The sequence below is a fragment of the Pseudonaja textilis genome, chromosome 5 (assembly GCF_049901715.1).
Source record: "Pseudonaja textilis isolate UNSWEBS1 chromosome 5, rPseTex1.2, whole genome shotgun sequence".
Lineage (NCBI taxonomy): Eukaryota > Metazoa > Chordata > Lepidosauria > Squamata > Elapidae > Pseudonaja > Pseudonaja textilis.
In genome coordinates this window covers 56,345,799-56,369,036 of record NC_141994.1, presented here as the reverse complement: position 1 = coordinate 56,369,036, position 23,238 = coordinate 56,345,799, and the positions used below count along the sequence as shown (strand labels likewise).

Sequence of the window (23,238 nt, the reverse complement as noted above, 5' to 3'; positions counted from 1 at the left end):
TAGAATGAAGCATGTGTTACCCCAAAGAAGTGAAGGGTCAATTTCATCATATTCACCAGCAGCCTCAGCAACTGACTCAAGTCTTTCTTACCCTCCTTCATTACTCAAAATCTGCTATATGGAGATATGGCTGTTTTCATGCTCCAAAACAAGCATTTGAGTACAGCCAAATTAGTTAATAATTAACCAGTAGAACAGCTTGGCTCCTTAAGTTGTGGGTCCACTGGAAGTTTTTAAAGAGATTGGACTGTCTTTTGTCCAGGAGGGTATAAGAACTCCTCCTCCAGCAAGGAGTTGGACTAGAAGTCCTCAAATCTGCAGTGGTGGGATTCAATTTTTTTTTACTACCGGTTCTGTGGGTGTGGCTTGGTGGTCACATGACTGGGTAGACGTGGCCAACTTGACATCACTCACGTCAAGGGGTGCCTGGCTTCTACTCACTTCAAAGAGATACAATTTTCCTCTCTATTTATTTACTAATACTGAACATCCAAAATACACTATTTAATCCTATGTATACAAGCCATATGTGTACATACGTATTACATAGTATAGTATATGTATAGGCACACAAAAAGATAGATTATGTTCTATATATACTGTGTATATGTACACACACACACAACCACACAAAGAGCTCTTCTAAAACTATGCACATTCAACCTCACTGCGTTTGGAAAAACACACCCATAGTCCACTTTCTGCCACACATTTAAGTATAACGTCTGTACATTAGAACATTGCACATGCCTTCAGATTTACTTCCCTAGCCTGCACATGACTGTTAGACCCAGGAGATGTCATGGATTGTGTAAAATGTGGTGAAACTCACTTAACAATGCTGTTGCTTAGCAACCAAAATTTTGGGCTCAATTGTGGTCATAAGTGAAGGACTATCTGCCTTCCTTTGCATGGCAGCCTTGTCCTAGTAAACTCCTCTGCCAATTTTCGTCTCTGTTAGAGGCACCAAAATAATCCAGATTCCAGATGATATAAGATCTCCTGCTGGAGCAGGGGGTTGGACTAGAACAGGGGTCTTCAAACTTGGCAAGTTTAAGACTTGTGGACCTCAACTCCCAGAATTCCTGAGCTAACATGACTGGAGGAGGAATTCTGGGAGTTGAAGCCCACAAGTTTTAAAGCTGTCTTAGAGAAGGAATAGAGAGAATTTGTATCTCTTTGAAGCGAGGCGGCCAGGCAAGGCACCCCTGGATGTGAGTGATGTCAAGTTGGCCACACCTACCCAGTCACATGACCACCAAGCCATGCCCACCAAATAAGCCACACCCACAGAACCAGTAATAAAAAAAAATTGAATCCCACCACTGGTTATTCTGTATTCTGCATGTTCAATATTTAAAGGACAACATACTGGCAAGTGACTTGCCATTGCCTTCTTCCTAGGGCTGAGAGAATGACTGGGCCGAGATGGTCCAGATGGTCTTGTGCCAAAGCCAGGCCTAAAACACCAGTCTCCTGCTCCTAGCCTAGCTTGATGCCTTAACTGCTTCCAAGTCCTTTAATTCTAACTTTTACTATTTCTTCTTCAAAGGTATCTTTTCCAAGAGGCAAATGGACTTTGTTTTGCTTTTTTAAAGACGTTTTGCTTCTCATTCATCAGAGCTGAAGAAGCTTCTTGGATGAGAAGCGAAGTGTCTTCCAAGAAAAAAACAAAAAAGTCTAGTTGCCTCTTGGAAAAAAAAGCATCTTTGGTGGGACAACCATGACCTGGATGACTGAGACATATATTGCATGTTCTTTTTTTTAAAAAACACAAATCTTGGCTCACCAAGTGTTAACATAATCTATAGTGTTTGATCTTGAGATGGCCACATTCTCTAGGTGCTTCCTGAAATAGGCGCTGCATGGACACTAACTCTCAAATGGCTCATCTGAGTTTTCAGTTTGTAGAAACCTGAGCTAGGCAAACCATTTTCCAATATGCAAGCTTCAGCTGCAGCGGGTTCGCCACCTTGACCGGCGCGGGCATCATATTTAAGATTTTGGAATCTGGTAATCTTAGCCCACGAGGAGGTTCCGGGCGGAAGACGGCCACGCGCTGACCGGGTGATCCACAGCCAATCGGTGATGGCGAAGAACCCGCAGGACCCATTTCGAATCCTTTTTGTTGCCGGGGCGGCGATTCTTAAATAAAAGCCGGATGATGGCGGAGACTTCCTCCGCGCGGGGCTCACCTGAGATGAGGAGCCTCGCAGCATCACCTTCGGTCTCTCCCGATGCACGGCTAACCTCTCTCCACCTTCCAGCTTTTTAGGGGCGGGGCAAGGTGCCTCTGCCCGCTTGCGGCGGAGCTAGGAAGGGTCTCGCTTTTTTTGCCTTCCCGCTGGCGCCGCTGCCAGTTTCTGCTCTGCTTCTCTTTGCCCGCTTCCTGGTGCTGCGCTTAGTGTTGCTTCCCGGGAAACATTGAAGAGTGTCGTCTTGGTTCCGCGCGGCCCCAGGTCATCTTTGGTTGTAGAAAGGGCGCAAGGAAGGAGCGGAGCTGGGTCGCTGCTCCATATCTCCTCGGTTTTGTTGAGCACGACCCTTCTGGGAATGGCTGTAATTTTCGTAAGGGAAGAAGTAAATTAATAAGGTTCTTCCCTCCCTCCGGACTTTTTCCTATTTGTTTGTTTATTATCACATGTATAATAAACTGCCCATCCCATTATCTGCCTACTGTGGGTGGGTATATGTGGAGAGAGAGAGAGAAATCTGTTATCCAGCGTTTTGATTATATATACTTACATATAGTTGTTATCCAGCGTTTTCATTATTAAGCCGTTTTAATCTTTTCATCACCCCAAACGAGTGACTTATGTTCTGAGGCACAGATAAAAGAGCAGGAAGTACATAAAGGGGTGCATGAGTTATGTACCCCATAGTTTCTTCAAGAAAATGGGGTTTGTGTGTATGTACACATACATACATGTACATATATGCAGGTACACATACATATATGCAGGTCTTGGCGTGTTCAGGTCTTTTCCTGTGTAAGATTGAAAGTATTGCACAAGCACGAAGCTGAAAGCACCAGCCTGAGGATGGCGAGTGGGACTTTGTCGAAACGTAGCCAGGATACTCTCAATCTTACATGGAAAAAGACCCGAACACGCCAAGACCTGCATACCTGTACCCATGAAAATCTACGAAAACATGTATATACATATGTATATACGCATACATATATATACATATACATATACATACATACATACATACATATATACATATACATGTACGTACACACACACACACACACACACACAAACATTTTGAATGCAATGTATTGTCGGCATATCATTTAAAGAAAATCAAAGAACAAAAAGGAATATTAACATATATACCAATAATAGTGTAACAGAATAGTTTTAACTAGATTTCTCTTTATATTAGCTTATTTATAATTCTGCTTGGTTATATTGGCATATTTATAATTATAAGCCATCTTTATATTTAATTCATACATAGCAATAATCTTCATCTAATTTGAATTTTTGATGGATGCAGTCAACCTGGCATTTTGATAAAATGTCACGTTTGGTCATTTATTATTCATAAAATGCTTATTCAAGATCTTTGCTTAAAGCTTTTGGGGTACCTTATAAAATTGTCACTGATTAAAAGCAAAAACTAGCACCAGGATATAATGGGATTCTATCCCACCATACTATGCAGTAGAAGGTGGTCCCAAATATGCCATAAATTAAGCCCACTCAAATTTTATAGAAGTAGAAGTCTTCCTTAAGTTCTAGTTTGAAATGGCATTGCCCAACATAACATTTGATATAGATTAGTGCATAAATCTTCTTTTTAGTGACCTTTTGCAGATGATGCAAAAAAAAAAAAAAATCTAGACAGATACGCATACAATTCTTTCAGAACCTTTGTTTTGTCCATTTTCTAACATTTAATTAAATTCTATTGATGAAAGTGTGTTGCCCAGATTATTCAAATCTGGTTTATAGAAAATTCCACATATAAAGGGCATTATCCTTGGAAAGTTTTCTTTGGATAAAATTTCTTTTTTTAGTGCAAAAACATAACCAGCAATTAACAACAGCTGACTTCCCAAAATAGTAGTATATCTCAGTTATTTGCAGCATATATTAGGGCTGATTGTCCACGCCAATCTAAAAATATTTTGAATAGTTTGCATTCCTGATACAGAATGTTAAAAGAAAACAATAGTCCATAAACCACTGTAATAATTGAACTCCTGATATCTGAGATTCTGGTACTATCGTATAAAAGTCCTCAACTAGGAAGGCCATCAACTCATACAGTTGTACTTCAGCACTCTTTCGAAAAGCCATAGTTTGATGACTCTGAAAAACCAAAAGAGTGGGGACCAATTTAATGCTGGAGAAAATTAAGTTCCAAAGAACGGGAGGTCATGACTGAGAAAGTTTGTCTTGTAATCCCTGAAGATAACAGTCCCTAAAGAGATAGGTCTTCTTAGATTTATTTATTTAATCTTTATGCTTCCCATTCCTATAAAGCAACTCAGGGCAGCATCCAGATTATAAAAAGAGAACTTGAAAACTAATTAAATATTAAAACTATGCAGATTAAAAAAATTAAACTATACAAATGGTTTTATTAAAAAAAATAAAGTACCCTCCCTTTTAACAATTCTGCAGTCCCTATTTGGGATAGAGTTGGCATGGGGGGCCTGTATCCCAATGGTTTAATAGATGGCCAGAAACTACCAGAAGAAGGTTGTCTCCTAGATACCCAAATCCTAAAATATGAAGGGTTCTTTAGATGTGTTGTACCCATTCAAAAAAGAGAAGACCATCCAATCTTCAGCAGCTGGCACAATTGTTTTCTTAATACTCATCCAGGCTGGTGACTTAATACATTTATGCTGGAATCCCTTCTGAAGAAAATACTTTATCCTTTCCTCCCACGGTCCTACCCCACCCCCAACCATTATTTTCCTGATTCTAAACATCTGGTTATCTTAGAGGGATACTTTACATGTTGCATTATTGATATGCACCAAATACCTCTTTTCTACTTCTTGGATTGTTTTGTTTCAGACATCCAGTGGAAGCTATTAGCAAAGCAGCATGGGACCAGACAAAAGAGAGAATTAATAAAATACCCCCTTTGGATTTTATGTTGCTGTTTTATTTAAAGGCCAAAAGGAATGACCCCACATTTGCTGATCTTTTGAAAATCCATTTTGGAAGTTGCTGAGAATAGCTACATTACCCTTTGACAGAAGTTTTAAATAGATGGAAAATAATTGTTAAAAATCTCATTTCTGCTTCTGTCAGAAAGGCCCAATACCCAGGTGTTTTCCCTTGTGTTTTTTTCCTATCGATTTTATACGTGTCTAGCTTTCCCCCTTGTTGGCTGGGAAAATTTCTCCCAAATGAAAATGTTTGCCTAATTTGAAAAGCAAAATAAAGTAGAAGAATTCAGCAAGGAAGATGTAGCTGCTTACAGAAGACTGGTTTCATTAATTCAGTATTTGCTGTGGTCAAGTACTCTGATCATTTATTTATTTATTGAAAACATTTATTTGGCTGTCCAGCTCGCACAATGATTCTGTGCAGCTTTCTGTATTAAAATTTCAGTGTAAGAATCAGAGGTGGTATTCAGCAGATTCTGACCAGTGCTGGAAAACCACTAGTGGAAATTTTGAATAGTCGGAGAACCAGCAAATACCATCTCTGACTGAAGATTTTACACTATCCTTCCCCTGCCATGCCCACCAAGCCATGCTCACAGAACCAGTAGTAAAAAAAATAGAATTCCCACCACTGATAAGAACCCATAAACCAACCAACCCACCAGTGGTGGGATTCAATTTTTTTTACTACTGGTTCTGTGGGCATGGTTTGGTGGGCATGGCAGGGGATGGAGACTGTAAAATCTCCAGTCAGAGGTGGTATTTGCCAGTTCTCCGAACTACTCAAAATTTTTGGTACCTGTTTTCGAGAACTTGTCAGAACCTGCTTAATACCACCTCTGCACCCCATCCTGAAATTCCCTGATAATGGGTTCCATCATGAGCCCAAAAGCTTGGAAGAATAAACCTTTCATTCCAGTGACGGACTCAGATTAGATCTTGCAACATCATGCCAGGACACATATATCTACTACCTTCATTCCTGAAGCTATTACCCTTGTTTCTATTCCCTCACCATTCTGACCTCATTAACGTGTAGATCCATTATCCAATCAAATGAATTGCTATACTGATTAAATGCACACTGATTTGCATACATCTCTATGCAAATATAGATGTTACACACACACACACACACACACACACACACACACACACACACACACAGAGTGTCTTTTGCCTCAAGTTCCATAATAAACCAGCTGGTAATAAATATATTCTATTTGGCACAGGTCTTTTTGAGGCATGGAAGAAATTTGTCGTCCTCCTCCTCTTCCCTTCTTCCTAATTTTAGACCATTTTGAGTATTATGTTGAAAATATTATAATGACATCCCAAAGCTAAAAATAGCTTTAAACGTTTATACCTGTTTGTTCAGCAGTTGACAGGGGAAAAAAAACCCCTCTAAAATCAATGAGGGGAAAAAATATCCAAAATAAAGATAGCAAAGCAACATCGTTATTCGAGCAGCAAAAGAATTATAATTTATAAAGATTAATTTGAAAAATATGGAAGTTTTTAAGACTCCAGTATTTCTTCCTCTTCTGCAAGAGAGAGGAAAAAGAGAAATGTGGTGAGTAGAGAAGCCGTATATGCACGGCCTTGGAACCATTGATTTAAATTTGCTAAATCAGCTAAAGCTTTGGTTGATTAATCTGCCAATTAAAAAGGGGATAGTTAGTCTTGCTTTTAAATGGAACAATTGGCTGCTTGGGTAAGAGATGAATTTCTTCTGACATTTTAGTTCATGGAGAAAAACCACGGCCTTTTGATTTGTGGAAGGCCACCCCCCACACACCTGCCAGCTAGGGAGGAGAAGAAATGTACCACAAGATGGCACTCCAGATCAGAGACTGTTATAGAGCTGAGGGCTATCTACACTGTCTTTCCAATTCTGCTCCTTGACTAGCCTCTTGAAACACTGTAAGCTGCTGCTATTCCGTTTGTTTATATGAAGACTTCTTCTCCCCCTCCCTTCCCTAGAATAAACACATCTCTACCTTTCTTCCTGTTTTTCTTCCTCTGCGACTAGTGCAGGTCATCAAATTTGCTTTATTGCCTTCCTTTTACCATTGGCTCAGCCTTCCATCCTTCCAAGGTTGGTAAAATGAGGACCCAGATTATTGGGGGACAATATGATGACTCTGTAAATTGCTTAGAGACGGCTATCCAAGCACTGTGAAGCAGTATATAAGTCTAAGTGTTATTGCTATTTCTGCCATTTTTCATTCCATGTGCCAAATGGAAACCATAGACTAAAAGGGATGAGGGAAAATATGTCATTAAAGTAGAAGAAAATTAGGAATATATGAAATTGCCTTGCAATGTCACACATCATACCAAAGATACAATAAAATGGCCCACAGAATCTCCCCGATTCAATGAATCCAAACACAGAGACCCTTCGCTTTAAAAATAAAATAAAATAGAGGTTTGCACAGATTCACCTATCTTGTCCCTTAAAATTCTTGAATCATTTCCTCAAACCCACCCACTTTTGAATAATAATCCTCAAGATACCAGATGTTGAGTGTGATACAGCCTTGCAGCTGATAAAAGATGCACAATTACTCATTTGGGTATGGTTTATTTTAATCTTGGTATTTTAGATAATATATCACCGAGCTCATATATCATATCAAACTATAAACTGATTTACAGAAAATAATGGATGAACTTATAGAACATGCTAAGCCTGTCTGGGTAAATGCAATTTGCTGCATGTTACACAGGGGAATCAAACTGAAACCAACCACATTTTGAATGAATACAGTGTTGAAATACTGTCCATCTAGACTTGGATCATCAACCTGATTAATCACTTCTTTTCAGAAGTTTGTCATTGTAAAGACAAGGACTAGGGGTGATATGATACCAGTTTTCCAGCACTTGAGGGACTGCCACAGAGAAGAAGGGAGTCAATCTATTCTCCAAAGTACCTGAGGGCAGGACAAGCAGTAACAGTTGGAAGATCATTAAAGAGAGATCCAACCTAGAACTAAGAAGGTATTACAGTGAGAACAATTAATCAATGGAATAGCTTACTTCCAGAAGGTGCAGGTTTTGCTGGAGGTTTTCAAGAAAGAACTGGACAGTCTCCTGCTTGAACTGGGGATTTGACTAGAAGACCACCAAGGTTCCTTCCAACCCTAGTATTCTGTGTATATTTCATTGACTGATTTTGATCTGTCTGAGAAGATTGGACAACAGGAGAATGCAACAGATCAATGCAGTCAGTTTTATTTCTGGCATGTAAATTCTGAAAAGTTTCATCTCCTTATACTTTGTAACTCGGTAAACATAAATGTTTTTGCCTGGGCTGCAGGAAAAAGCTGGCTGAAAACAACACTAAATCTTCCCATGCTTGTTTTCTTCTTAGCTGAAAATCCTTTTGTTTCTTTTCTCCCCATGAAGCACGTTTAAAGAACATTCCTGTACAGTGACACCATCTTGGAGCAAGCAGATCCTTTCAGCTTAATTTGTGAGAGAAAACATCTTTAGAAGTTCTGTCATTGGCTATGGGAAAAATGAGTAGAGAAAAGTGGGATCCTTATTTTATGATTTCAGTGTGTGGGAAGCCACCTCACTCCTAGAAGAATGAAAAATTTTGAGGAATATTAAAAAGGGCAGATTATTATATTTCCCCAAAGGGAGAAATGGAGAAACAGGGTTTTTTTTAGAGGCAGAAAGCAACCCCCACTTTCCTTAATAGCCCCTGCAGATATTGAGGCCAGCTTTTAGAAATGCAGATTTGGTAATCCATTCAAGGCAGGATATTTTGAAACAAAGGCAGAATGGTAGGATTAGAAGCAGCCATCACCCAAGATCCAACATAAAGCCATTAAGCCACAATAGGAATTACTGCATCACCCTTAGAGCAGTCCAAACTTCAACCAAACTTAGCTCAGACAAATACCTAGGATTTGCATTTCCTCTTTTGCCTATGGAGCCAGCTATGACATAACCCTGACATGACCCCATAGGAATCTGACAACAGCCAATAGAATACATGTTCTTACACAGAAACAGGAAGCTCAAGTGCAAAGATCAAAGAAAGTACTAAAAAAAACCTCTGTCACCTCCATTTTGGCAGCTGCACCAGAACCATGTGCTTGGTGGTTCTGTTCATCATTAAACCTTCTTTCCAATCAGCCTCCATGTTTCCAGTGTTTTTCCCAGCTTGGAACTGAACCAGATGGATATTTCTTCCCACAATTGCATACCCATCCCAATTAATTCAAGTCTTGCATTTTTGAGCTTGAAAACCTAATGCTAATTGTGTTCATGAATCTCATTAAGACATGACTAGTTGGGTTTTTCAAATATGCTGTCAGTTGGACTCATGTGATTTAAACTGTGACATAAACCACAATATTGGGCTACCCTATCCCTACATCCCCATCTCATTATGGCTCAACAAGTAACTAATGTTTTTATGCATCAAGTCTGTGTATCTCTGTGGGTTTCTTATTCTAAAACTTCAGGCACTTAGGAACATCCAGCCAATTTATTAGTTTATTGCTGGATAAACAGCCTAGAAGCCACAAGGTTGTTTTCAGATTCTACCTCATATGGCAGTAAAATGAGCAAACCAATCCATAATGTCTACCTACTTTCTAACAATGCTTCCTACACACCGCAGTGTTATGGCAGCTGGCCAACCACTTTCTTTCTTAGGTGATGTAAGTTAATAATAACTTATTACAGTTGGTTATTTTTTCCTCAGTTAAAAATAATTTGAAATCTCATTGGGTCAAGGAAAAGGGTATGATCTCTCCACATGAAGAAACAGGCCAGAAGTTATCTCTGCAAATAAAACAGTGTTTCTGGAACTAGAGAAGAGTTACACTGAGAAGAGAACTCTGAGAATTGGATGCAGGTTAGTGGATCTGTCCCCTTGTCGAAGTATGTGCTGTTTGATTTTATTTTTGTCCTGTTTGTTGGTTAATATCTCACCATAGGTAAGGGAATCACAAAACTCCAGTGTGGAAATCAGTAAGTCCTTAAGAACAGTTCTGAAAGATGGGAAGGAGCCCTCTAATCCAACATCCTATGGCCACTTCGGTATGCAAGTGCTGAGCTGATCCTTGTGGGCCTTGAAAAGTTCGTGAGAAGCAGGCCTGATTGACAGGCTTTCAGAAGTTTCTCTAGAGGAAAAGCTGTGGGATATTTCCTCTGGATCATGGGGCTGTTGGTTGTCATAGCAAGGATGTCCCTTTTTTCTGTCTCTTGGTGCTTGGCTCCCCGTCTCCTTAACCAAGTCATGATGATACAATACAGTATTTTGCTACCATCTTTCCTCACATGGCAAGTAGGTTTGGGACCTTTTTTTCTTTATATTTCCTTTCTCCCTGCCCCCCAATTCTTGCAACAGAAGAACAAGGCATTTGCTGTTTTTCTGCATTGCTAGAGGTAGTCAGTTTAGTCCAGGGGTGTCCATGCCAGCAGGAGAATTCTGGGAGTTGAAATCCACAAGTCTTAAAGTTGCCAAGGTTGAACACCCTGGTTTAGTCCTTCTCCTTCCACAAAGGGAGAAACAAAGGCCCAGAAGGCTCAGGATTTCCAGCCACAACTCTGGAATGCTCAACTCAATCTTCTTGTTGCTTGCATTTTACCAGCTGCCTCTTTTAAAGCCCATTAATGACTGCATTGCTATGGCTCAGGAATGCAACTAATCTGGTTCCCCAATAGGAAAAATCTAGAATGCAGATCCAGCAGGCCATCCAAGCTGAAAGAGGAGGAGAAACTAGAGTTGAACCAGTTGCTACCATCAGAATGGATGGTTCTTTAATTTAGATAAACCTCTTTTTCTTTCCCCTTGACTAGCAGGTGGAAATATTCCCAGCTCAGAGGTCAATGGAGGACAATTGTGAAGATCCTTCCATAAGCAGGATAACATGAGGCAGATGGTTTGAGGGGTGAACTTCCTGGTCAGGTGGAAATCCCCTGTATCATACAGCAGTGAGCCAGATGCATTCAGGAAGTTTAGAAGTGTGAGCAAGGAGATAGCAATAGCATTTAGACTTATTTACCACTTTACAGCCCTCTCTAAGGCTGAGTCAACCTTGAGCCTGATGGGATTTGAACTGCCAGATTGCAGCTGGCTGCAGAAGTAGCTTGCAGTACTGCACTCTAACCACTGCGCCACAGAGGCTCCTAATGCTAGTTATCCACTGCTATTGTTCCCAAACAGCTGGTATTGTCCTCTGCTTCAGTGAGGAAGGAAAGATAAATAGCCCTTTTACTAGCAGACGCCATCTGAGCCTCGATGAATTTTCCACTTCCCTTTTAAAGCCATTCACTTTTTCTTAAAGCTTTACTTTTGCAGCTATCCAAGGCAATTCAGAAGTGAATGAAGAAAAATGAAGGTTTTTCTTTTCCAAAGCCTGTATCCTAAGTAGCTGGACAACACACACACACTTTCAGATATTATTTTATTACAGCTCCTGGCCCACATGGTGAACATAGGGATGATGAGCAGCCTTTGGTTTAAGGGCTCTGTGTAGTTGCCTCCATAGATTAAATTCATAATCCATCTGCTGGCAGCATTTCCAAATAAAGCATTGTTGCAGACTGAAATCTAAGTTTTGTGACATCTTTTTACATCTGTGTTGAGAAAAAAAATATCAAGAAATATTTAAGAAACTAGTTGTTGCTGTTCTAGAGTAATAAAGTAAGAGAGTAGTAAAATTAAAGAATAATAATTATTAATCATTTTGCTATTTATAGGTATCTGATAAATACCCATTAATATCTTCTATATCAGTATTCATATCTATATCTGCTGCATAATTGTTTATTCCAGAACTTGTTAGACATCTCCCTAGGTCTTTGTCTTGTGTCATGGTTGTCTTATTGGGCAAGGTTTTTGGCATCTTGGATTTATACTTTTCACTCCAAAGCATGATCCTTGATTACTGGTATCCTAATCAGTTTTTATAACTGTGTAACATTATCACCAGCCATTTGGAAATTCACTTACAATGCATAATTCATGTCTGCTATTAGCATAGTTGTGACTTCATCCCCCTAACTAAATGCTCTAATCGGAGCTGCCGCAAAGCAGAGACATTTCATTAGTGACTTGTTCATTGCCCATCAAGATAAAGACATGGCAATTGATTAAATTATTTAGGAAGACATTGCAAAATTTACTTACTCTCTCATATGGGAAAACCCATCAACAGAGAGAGAACAGAAGAGGACACATCTGAATGTATATATATCAAAGCACATTTAGGGGAAGAATTACAATCTAATTAGAAATGTAACACTTATCCCCATGGTAGAGAAGGTTGCAACCTGCTCGAGCTTGTGCCTATGTACTTGGCTTCCCATCCAATATTGTTTTACCTGAAAACAGGACCTATTTTAACTCTTCTCTTGCAAATAATTCATTTTAAGTGTTGTTATTAATTTTAATTATTAGAAATTAATTAACTTCAGTTATCTTCATCCACATGAGGGATTTGCTCTGCTCCAAAATTAGCTCTACCCTATATCATCTCATGTTCATGTTCAGCAGCTAAGGTGACCTCTTTTTTGCCTCAGGTTCCTAGACTTCCTGAATATTTGTAGAATTGCCCCAAAGAATACTGTTTCCTCTGAATAGTTAATAGGAACCCTGAGGAGGTGTCCTTGTGGCAGAGATAAGGGAAAAATCTGGTATGGTCTGATGCCAAAACAAAATTGCAAATTACAGATGACAGTTTTCACGCCCATTCAAAAGATTTTGTACCAGGAATGAAATTCTATTTCCACTTTTCACCCTCACTTTGTGTAGCTGCACAATGTTCTAAATCTGGCCAAGTGAAATCCTGTATATTTCATTTCAAGTACTAAGAATGCCGTCGTGATATCTCCTGCTAGTCAAGGGCAGAACATAGCTATTGTCCCTTAAATGGAAAGCTCCTTCAAGATAGCATTTAATTAATGATCTCTCTATGGCTCTTTCTCTCTCCCTGTTATCTTAGGAACCACAATGGTGGATCTCTTTAGAAAGGCAAAACACAATAACAAGACTATAATGAACAAATGAATGATGCAAGAGCAGGTTTTTCTCATTGTGGAAATAATGCTTTCCCCTTAAAGATGTATGTTTTTAAAGGATGAAGAATGCAGGATCTCAGAATCCAGCTCAATTTTAAATTGTATTTGATATTCTCAGAGGCGATATATACAAAAGATGGGCTCCCTTGGTTTAGATGGTTGAAGATGTCCCTATTACATTACATTACATTCTCTCCCCTAACATTTTAACTGGATCATATTTTTAAAATGTGAGGGTTTTTTTTTAATGCCAGGAAACTACACCACTGAATTTCAGTGGTAATTCAGAAGAGAGTTGTGGAGAAATTGTAAATGTTTTTCACATATGATTTGGAGATCACAAATGGCCAGCATCTGTCCTGAATGGTGGGTTTCCTCAATTTTCAGTCTGTCACAGCTGGAATCAATTTGTTTATTATAAGCATATGCATATGGGAGCCAAATGATTGGGACATATTCTGTCCCTTCAATTTAAACCAGGTGAGTTTTGAAGCTTCAAGTGTGTTCATGTAGGTCTAAATTGTTCAAAGGGAGGAAAGAAGTAGTTGAACTTGATTTAACATTCAGATTTTATGCATTGGTACCAAAACTAAATGGCATTAATACTTACATGTCCTGAATATCCAAGAAGGCAGTATTCTTTATCTCAGCAGTAAACAGAACATTGGAAGACAGCAGTATTTCTTTCAAATGAAAATTGCCTGGAAATATATTCACCCTATGCAGTGTTGGAAAATATTTTTCTTTTTTAAAAAAAGAAGCTTCTGCAATATACCAAACAACATTTATTGCAGCTATCTGTTGCTGAAATACATTTGAATCAATCTCCCCCCTCCCCAGCTTTTACAAAGTCAGATTGAGTTGATATTGGGTTCTTTGGGGTGGTTGTTTTCCCTAAGCATATCAAGTCCACACATACACTTTTCACTGTGGTTGATCACCATTGCCTCAGGTAAAGTCTGTTCTTTTAGCAAGAATTTCCTGAAATAAATGTGTATGAGCAAGCAATGAGTTCTATGTATAAAGGCATTTTAGCACGAAGCTAAAGTAGAAAAGGAATTTTGTGTAATATTTTGAATGCAGTAAGGTTGGGAACCACTCTGCCTTTATTTAATTCCTTTGTCTATCTATCTATATCTGTCTGTCTGTCTGTCTCTGTCTCTCATTTTTCTATCATCTATCCATCTACCTACCTATCTACCTCTATCTGACCTCTAGATGACAACAAAGTCAGAGGTAGTATTCAGCAAGTTCTGTACAGTTCTGGAGAACTGGTAACGGAAATTTTGAGTAGTTCGGAGAACCAGCAAATACCACCTCTGACTGGAGATTTTTCAGTATCCTTACCTTGCCACTCCCACCAAACCATGCCCACGGAATTGGTAGTAAAAAAAATGAATCCCACCAGTGAACAAAATGTCTGCTGTATCGCTGCTGGTATCTGTGGGTCAGCTTGTTTTTTGCAGCTCACATCCTTTATACAGATTGAACCACAAGGTCACCAGTTACTTCTGTAACTTAGCAAGTCTTGCTTGCTTGCTTTATTATTTATTTGTTTATTTGTTTAATTTCTGAACCACCCATCTCCTTTAGGGAGGGACTCTGGGAGGTGTATAACAAATTATTAAAGTGTAAAAACAGTATATAAAAGATTAAAAAGTTTAGAGAGAGGCAAAAATGATAAAACTCTATTAACATTAATTCAAAAGGCAAAGGGAGGCTTTCAGGGCAGTAGCCAGCTTCAAAACTGCATACTTTCCTGGGCTCCCCATCCAACGGTGCAGAGCCATGTTTTAACTCCTTTTTGGAAGGCCAGGGGAGTGTAGGCCTGTCTCACCTCCATGGGCAGAAGATTCCACGGGGCAGACACAATGGCAGAAAAGGTTCTTTTCCTGGACCATGCCAGTTCTATGTAGATAGCATCTATTGTTTTGCCCTGGTCGAGTTGTGTAGTCCATATGTTTCTGCAGTGTAAGAGTTGCAAATTACAGGATAGTTTTTTCCTGAAACCAAATTGTTTATTGGAGAGTAGGTTGTTTGTCTCTAAATGGAGGATGATGGATTGGTTAATAATTGATTCCATGACTTTACAGGTGATGCAGCATAAGGAGATTGGTCAACTAGGCTGGGGTCTTCTTTTTTGAAGATGGGGATGACCGTGGCTTGTGACCATAGGTTAGGCAAGGAGCTGGTCCTGAAAGATTTTTCAAAGATTATGCTTAGAGGTTTGGCTATGGCAGTGGATAGCTTTTTTAAGAAGTAGGCACATATTCTGTCCGGTCCGATAGATAGAGATGGTTTTAGATTGTGTAGTGCTTTTTCAACATTGTCTTCAGTAAAATCGATATGCATTAGATCAGGCTTGTCCAACCCGCGGCCCGTGGGCCGCATGCGGCCCAGATCGCCTCGTAATGCGGCCCAGTGCCCACCCCAACCTTTGTGCCAGAGCCAGTGAGGAGGAGGAGGAGAGGCAGGCACCGCTGCTGCTTCTGCACCCGCCACTGCCGCCGCTTCTGCCCCCGCTGCTGCTGCTGCTTCTGCCCCCGCCGCTTCTGCCCCCGCCGCCGCCGCCGCTTCTGCTGCTGCCACTGCTGCTTCTGCCTTCCAATCCTGCTTCATCCACCCGGGCCATTTGCAGGAGGAGAGGTAGGCGCGAGGTGGGTGAGCTTTCTTCCTCCCCCCCGCAAAATTTGGCCGGAAAGTAAACCGTGATAAAAAATAAATAATTTTTAATAAATAATTAATAATAAATAATAAAAACATCTCACTAACTTCATTTCCATTTAATATGTTAACTATGTTTTCTATGGTTTTTTTGGATGATCAGGTATCGTTACTGTTATTTTATTTTATGTATGGCCCAAACCAAATTTTCATCTTCTAATGTGGCCCAGGGAAGGTGAAAGGTTGGACACCCCGGCATTAGATCATTGTAGTTATCTGTGGTTCAGCTAGGAAATACTGGGCATGATCCATTGCTGTTTACAAATACTGAGCTGAAGAATGTGCTAAAGATGTTGGCTTTAATGGTGTCGTCGTTGCAGTCTTTACCATTGGGTCCTTTCAGGGGTGGGATGGATCTTGAGTCTTTTAGTTTGTTGTTTACAAAATTGTAAAAAGTGTGGGTGGAATTGGTGCGTAGAAGATTTTCCTCTTGTTTATTGAGATAATTGGTGCATTCAATCTTTATCTGGTGGCATAAATTTTTGTATCGGCTTTTGAAATTGGCAACGTGACCAGATTTGTTTTTCCACCAGAGTGATCTCTTTTTGGACTGAAGTTTCCTTATTGTTATGGGTAATCTGTTTTTTTTTCTTGTTTTGGCTGAGCAAAAACAGATTCTGTTTATAGCAGAAGGACCACACAATTGGCTTTTCATAGGCAGGTAACTTGTTTTCCCACACTTAATGATGGTGGGGGGGATAGGGAGAAGGAGAGGGAGAGGGAGAGGGAGAGAGAGAGAGAGAGAGAGAGAGAACACAGGCGTTCTTATCCTACCTTTAACAGAGAAGCCACGGAATGCTGTGATTGGTTAAGCTGCCTGAGATGAATTTGGCTGTTACTACCTGTTCACAGGGTTTTCATTGGTTGTTGGGAGAATGCTTGCTCATCTACTGGACAAGCAGAATCAAAGGCACATTTTATGTTGGTTTTTTCCTCCACCCCATTGCAAGAAAGCAGGGTGTTGTCAGCTTTGGAAGAGGCGGAAGGAGTTGCCTGGCAACCAGAAATGCAGCTTTTGTTCCTCTTGCAGCCTCACCACATTTTGCAGTATTTGACTCATGCAGTGATTGCATTTATACAATAAGCCAGGATGGACTAAGCAAAGGTTGTCTGTCTAGTAAGAATGCATCGAATGCATTGCCTTAGCTTATGGTATGTGCCACCGGCTTGGGCAAATCATGTTGGGTGAATTTTTTCCTGACCCAGGGTTCCAGTTAAGTCTGTTGTGTGGATTCAACCTGTGTGAGTAGAAAAGTATAATAGGGCACTTATGTGTGTGTGTGTTGGACAGCTATACAAATTTCTTTAATAAATAAATAAATATAATTTTGTGCAGTGCATACCTCTTTCTACATTTATCATTTATCTTTATTCTAATATTTTGTGGTTTAAAAAGGCTTAGGCTGGCCTCTCTCAACTAGACACCTTCCAGATATGCTGGGATTTTAATTTTGAGGACTAACATCTGGAAAAGCTCTGGTTAGGGTTATGATCCAAGAATTGATAAACATTCAGAGGGGTCTGGCCTTGCCTCATAGAATAGAATAGAATAGAATAGAATAGAATAGAATAGAATAGAATAGAATAGAATATTCTTTATTGGCCAAGTATGATTGGAATTTGTCTTGGTCCAAATGCTCTCAGTGTACATAAAAGAAAAGATACATTCATCAAGAGTCAAGAATCATCAGGTACAACACTTAATAATAGTCATAGGGTACAATAAGCAATCAAATCATACTAGAAAACAGTCAATAGGGTGTCAGATCAGGTAATGCTTTTGTACAAATAATCCTTGATTATTTATTAATAATCCTTGGTTCAGTTAGTGACCATTCAAAGTTACAACATCACTGAAAAAAATGACTTAGGACCATTTTTCACACGTATACAACCATTACAGCATCCCCATGGTGATGCGATTAAAATTCAGATGCTTGGCAACTGACTCTATTTATGACAGTTGCAGTGTCAGTGTTGGAAGAAAAACCCAGGTCTGGTTCCAAGCTGGGAGAAAGGCACTAAGATGGAGGCTAATTGAAAAGAAAGATTCTGTTTATTGAGGAGCAGAGCCACCAAGAGCATGTGGTTCTGGGACAGCTGGCAAATTAGCTTGAAGAGTGCAAAGATTTCTATACAGTTTACAGTATTTTATACTTTTGAGATTTGCTTTATGTGCTTTTATTATTTGATTGTTTTGCAAAGGCTCATGATGGATCTTAATTATCAGCTTTTACTTGTTTTGTAAAGGCTCATGATGGATCTTAATTATCAGCTTTCTGAACCTAATTGTGAGGTTGGGGGGGCAAGGTATGGAGGCAACACAGCCAGCTGATAGTTCAAACTCTCCTTTATTGCTCCAACTTCCTCCCAAATGCTCCCACGTTTATGGCAAGTCCTGGAGCAAAGTACTCACACACACTTCCAGCAGCCTCTGATTGTGAGTAGTCCAGCAAAATGTTGTTAGCACAACGGCTTCAAGGCAAGAAGTCCAGCAAAGCAAAGAAACAAAGCAGCAAGGAGGCAAGAAGTCCAGCAGCAGCACACAAAACTCCATGAATTCAGCACTTGTTCCTGACAAGCGCCCCTCTCCACAGCATCTCCTTAAGTCTCAGTCCCCAGGTGTGCCTTGTGAAGAGGTGCAGGGCATTCTTTTCTTGAGTTGTTGGGTCGGCCTGCGTTGCTCCCACCTCCTCTCCACTCTCCATGCTCCATCACTTCTCATCTCCATTGCCTGCCCTCTCTTCCCCCGTCCCTCCAACTGCCCCCATTCTTCACTGCTGGCAAGCTGTCCCAGGCCTGAGGCACCCAGGGCTTCCTCATCCTTCCTCATCCTCATCTCCAACTTTGCCCCCAATGTCCAGGTTACCTTCGGGCTGGAGAAAAACTCTCCCAGGAATAGCCTTTGATTGTAGAAAATTCAGTCCAAAACAAGGTACACACAAACTGTAACTTAAAATCCAAACAAACTAAACTGAAGTAATTAGTTTGGCAGGGCAGGAGCAGGAATTTCAGACTTGAAATTATAACAAAAGTGAAACAGTAACTAAAACCAAAAATAAATAAACAGAAAAGCAATAAGAAGTAAAGTGAATAAAAAGCCACAAAAATATTATAACAGACCATATGGCATTCAAATGGCCACACAATTAACCACACAAATCTCAAACCACACAAATAACCATGGCCACATGTGTTGATATGTACAAAAGGGCTGCATTTGATATGACAATCATCGAAATTTTCATCTTGTAAATAAAGGATTTTATCAGGCTTCACTTCTTTCCTGGATAAGTCTGGTTTCCTTCAATTCAATATATGAAGACTTTATCCAAATCAGTCCTCCTTAGAGCTAGTAAGATTGCTAAATCATGGGGATTTAGTGAACCCAAGCAAAAGCAAATTTCCTGATTTTTAAAACTGTTCCACCAGTATTTGCATCCTGTACAGTGCATAAAATGTCCACAACTGTTTTCCACATCACTGGACAAGCTGTTGCAAACCTGGTATAGCTTTCCTTCTAGGAGAACACAAGCAAAGAGCAATGAAGAGAAATAATACTACAAGGAAACAATGCTACAAGCAGCTTTTAGCTCCCCACATGCACACAAACACTGCTACATATTATATTTTGAGTTTGTGTTGCATTAAACTTCCATGGAATTGAAAATTATTTGATATATTACTATAGGACAGTGTTTATCAATCTCAGTAACTTTAAGGTGTGTGGACGTCAAGTCCAGAATTCCTTCACCAGAACTGTGATAAATATTGCTATGGTAATGACAGGAATGACAAAACTTCAGTTGTCCATGGTCTTGTATTATGAGGTTCCTATTAAGAAAGAAAATTGAGACCAATCAAATGAGAACTGTCTACCAATACACTACCAATAGTCAGCAGCAGTGGTGGGATTCAATTTTTTTTACTACCGGTTCTGCTGGCATGACTTGGTGGGCATGGCAGGGGATGGAGACTGTAAAATCTCCAGTCAGAGGTGGTCTTTGTTGGTTCTCTGAACTACTCAACATTTCTGCAACTGGTTCTCCAGAACTGGTCAGAACTTGCTGAATACCACCTCTGGTCAGCAGGAAAATGCAGCATTCAGTTGTAGATTTTTGCATAGTAATATGGCTTTACATCCTGCCTAACAGGATAATATGGCTTTACATCCTGCCTAACAGGATGCACACAGCTGCTCTTAAGAGAAGCTGTATGCAGCCCAACAACAGGGAAAACCTTTCAGATGATGCTATTTGGGTGGTATTCACTGAACTATTGTTCTTTCCATGCCAAAATATTTAGATTTACTTCTGAAAACCTTCATCTGTTGCAAAAGGTTGTAGACAGAATCCCAAATCTGGACTGTAACACTCCAGTTGACCCCTTTATTCCTTTATTCTGGAAAGAAGTAATTACATGCATTAATTTGACTTTGAGCCAGGGTTAATATTTTCAGACATCCATGTTCTTTTGAACTAGATACTATTACCTGGAAATTGTTCTGGACAACAGAAATTGATTCTTTGGACTCTCTTTATCCCTAAGAGACTTTTCATTAAAAAAAACATATATGGACCCAATTACTTAGTGACTGAAGACCTGATGTTATTCATTCCCTTTGTCATTTAGCTGCTTTGGCCATCTTTCTTCTGCTTTGGGAAACTCATGATTGTGTTCACCCACATACCTATTAATCTATCTGAAAATCTTTGCAAAGCATGAGAACCAGAATATCTAGTTCTGATATAGTCCATGTGTTATTGAATAAAACAAAGGAGGCTCGATTTTAGGAAGATATGGTAGCTTGCTCTTTCAGGAGTGGCATGGTAGCCTCGTGGTGAAGATGCTCATCTCCCTCTTGGAAGGTTGAGAGTTCAATCCTAGGTAGCGGCAGAAGTTTCTGTCTTAGATATTTCATGGAAAGAAAAGAATATCTGTTGTGAACTCCATGTGGTGTTAGGAAGGGCATCTGACCAGTAAATGCTCAGCTCCATCCAGTTGCCCTGAATAAAGGATTACTGGGTCATAAAATGGCAGTTTTTTATGGTAGCTTGCTCTTTCACACTCCAATCTACCCTGCTGAGTTGTGGTGGGAAAAGTTAGAGGAGGGATGTCATAATTTATATAATGAAGCCAGTTTTCTAGATTTGCGTAACATGAATAATTAGCTAGCTACATGGGCCAAATTTACACAATGCAGTGAGCTAAAAAGTGCTTTGTTAGTTTATGGTTCAGTTCAGTTCAATTCAGTTTAGATTGATAGCCACTGTTCTTTATCTCTGATTTTGTTTTGAGTTTTCTTCTTTGGACAAGATCCATCTATGTCATAAGCAGAACAGCTGTATTAATTAATATGAAGGAACTCTGCATTTTCCATAGTGTGAGTTAAGCGGTAGTACCAATGCTTAGCACATATCAAGATGAATGTAAACCAATTATGAACCAGTATGAAACCAATTACAAACAAATTGTACTCAGACTTCCACATCTTTGGTGCCTTCCAAATATGTGAATGTGGATTCCCAGAATTCCTTGGCCAGAGTCAACATTGATATGAATTTTAGAGTTCAAATCCAATGTCTGGAATATATCCAGGTTGAGGAACACTCTTGTTGTCCTCTGGTGATGGTCATTTTTTTGTAATGTCAAGCTGGCAGTAGGATCTATCAAACTCTGAGTGAGAAACTCCATATCATTCATCAATGATGTTAAGTGCCTGATCTAGTAAGTAAGAAGAGATGTGGAGAAGAGTTATAAGAAGAGTTATAACTCTATAAGAAGAGTTATAAAGAGATGTGGGCAAATCAATTTAAGTCCCATCCATTTCATTTTCTCTTCCATTTCACCATTTACTTCCACTATTGCTCCTGTTCGAGGAAAAGCTCTGTGTCTCATCAGCTGATACACAGTCCAAAGCAAACAGAAAGCAAGGTTCTTTTTAAAAGCCATCCTTTTATACATAGTGTATATACAGTATATACCATGTTTCTTAGAAAATAAGGAAGGCTAGGCCATCTTTTTGAGGGATATCCTACTTTTTTGTTTGTGTGTGTGTGTGTGGGGGGGGGGAGACAGACACACAGAGAGAGATTGCTTAATTACCAGACAATATTGTAAATCAATGGAATTATCCTGCGATTTCAAATAAAGAATGATTGATCAGTAGGGAAGCGGAGTGGGGGATTATCCTGCAGCCTTTTTAAAGATTTTCCCAGGGTCTCTGCTGCTTCTGTTTTTGGCTTCATGCAAGGAAAGCTGCAGAAGCAGCAGAAGTCTTTCTTTCCCTCCCCCCCAACTCCACCAGAAATGAGTCTTTGTGAGACTTGTCGCGCTGATGCAACCTCTTGGAGCAGGATGCCTTGCAGGGTCCCAAAGACTCATTTCTGGCGGAGTTTGGCCGAGAGAAAGAAAGACTTCTGCTGCTTTCCTTGTGTGCAGCCAAAAGCAGAAGAAGAAAGAAGTGGAAAGAAGTGGCCCGGTGGCCAGGCAAGGCACGTGGGGCGCATGGGGCAAGTTCCTCTCCCCTCACTACATTGTGTTGTTTGCAATGCAAGTGACGTGAGAAACTGGCCATGCATGAGCTTAAATAGGGCCAAATTCTGGGGGTAAGCTTTAATTGAACTGCATGTGTACAAAACAGTGCTGGGCCTTCGTTTTGGGTGGGCCGTATTGTTAGAGAAACACAGTATAAATAAACAACATCTGTCTTTTTTCTTAGCATTTTCACCATTATAATAGCCAAATTTCTTTCTGAGTGTAAAAAGTCTTGTAAAAACAGGTTGCATTTCAAATTGTAGTTCAGACTTCCCTCTAGTACAATTTAAAATATTGATTATTGTTTCAGTATGCATGGATATGCGCATACATACAGTATATTCATATTTGCATTGCTAAATTTTGATTTGTGTTCTGGTAGTGTATGCAGTTGTTTTGTTTTTGAATAAGTCAATGTTTATATAAGTCCTGAACTCATTTAAAGCATAAATTTGTTCACATATATCACTCAACGGCTGAATGAGTTTCTCTCATATATTTTTATACACATTTTCTCTGGAAAAACAGCACATTAAAATGCATTATTTTAATGACAAGAACAGCATGAAAATACTTTAGAAGTGTGAAAATGAGTGAATAACAAATTTCTGAAGAACATATTAATTTCGGAAGTTGGCATATCCACCCTTTCATAGTAGAATGAACAGAGGCAGCATTCTGAAGCATCTTTGATATCAAAAGGAAGAAGAATTTCTGTTCTGCTTTCACACAAACAAAAGAAAGAAACTACAAAGTACAAAATGAAGTACTTTCTTGAAGGCATTTTT

General features: G+C 39.6%; 1 protein-coding gene and 1 long non-coding RNA gene across 7 annotated transcripts in view; one reads left to right on the top strand and one right to left on the bottom strand.

The window, feature by feature from the left end:
• AGK (acylglycerol kinase) overlaps nt 1-2,555 on the bottom strand; it is a 46,154-nt gene extending 43,599 nt beyond the window's left edge. For 2 of the 6 annotated variants that reach the window (XM_087934974.1, XM_087934977.1), the window contains exon 1: nt 1,790-2,380. The gene's annotated coding sequence lies outside the window, so the exon portion shown is untranslated. Of the gene's footprint in view, nt 1-20; nt 331-1,789 lie in introns of those variants that run through there. The other 4 variants (XM_087934973.1, XM_087934976.1, XM_087934975.1 and 1 more) reach the window with 4 other exon arrangements.
• A 7,358-nt stretch (nt 2,556-9,913) lies between these two features.
• Nucleotides 9,914-23,238, top strand: part of LOC148125662 (uncharacterized) — a 94,782-nt gene continuing 81,457 nt past the window's right edge. The window contains exon 1 of the long non-coding RNA XR_015743914.1: nt 9,914-10,019. This is a non-coding gene — a long non-coding RNA (uncharacterized LOC148125662). The remainder of the gene's footprint in view (nt 10,020-23,238) is intronic.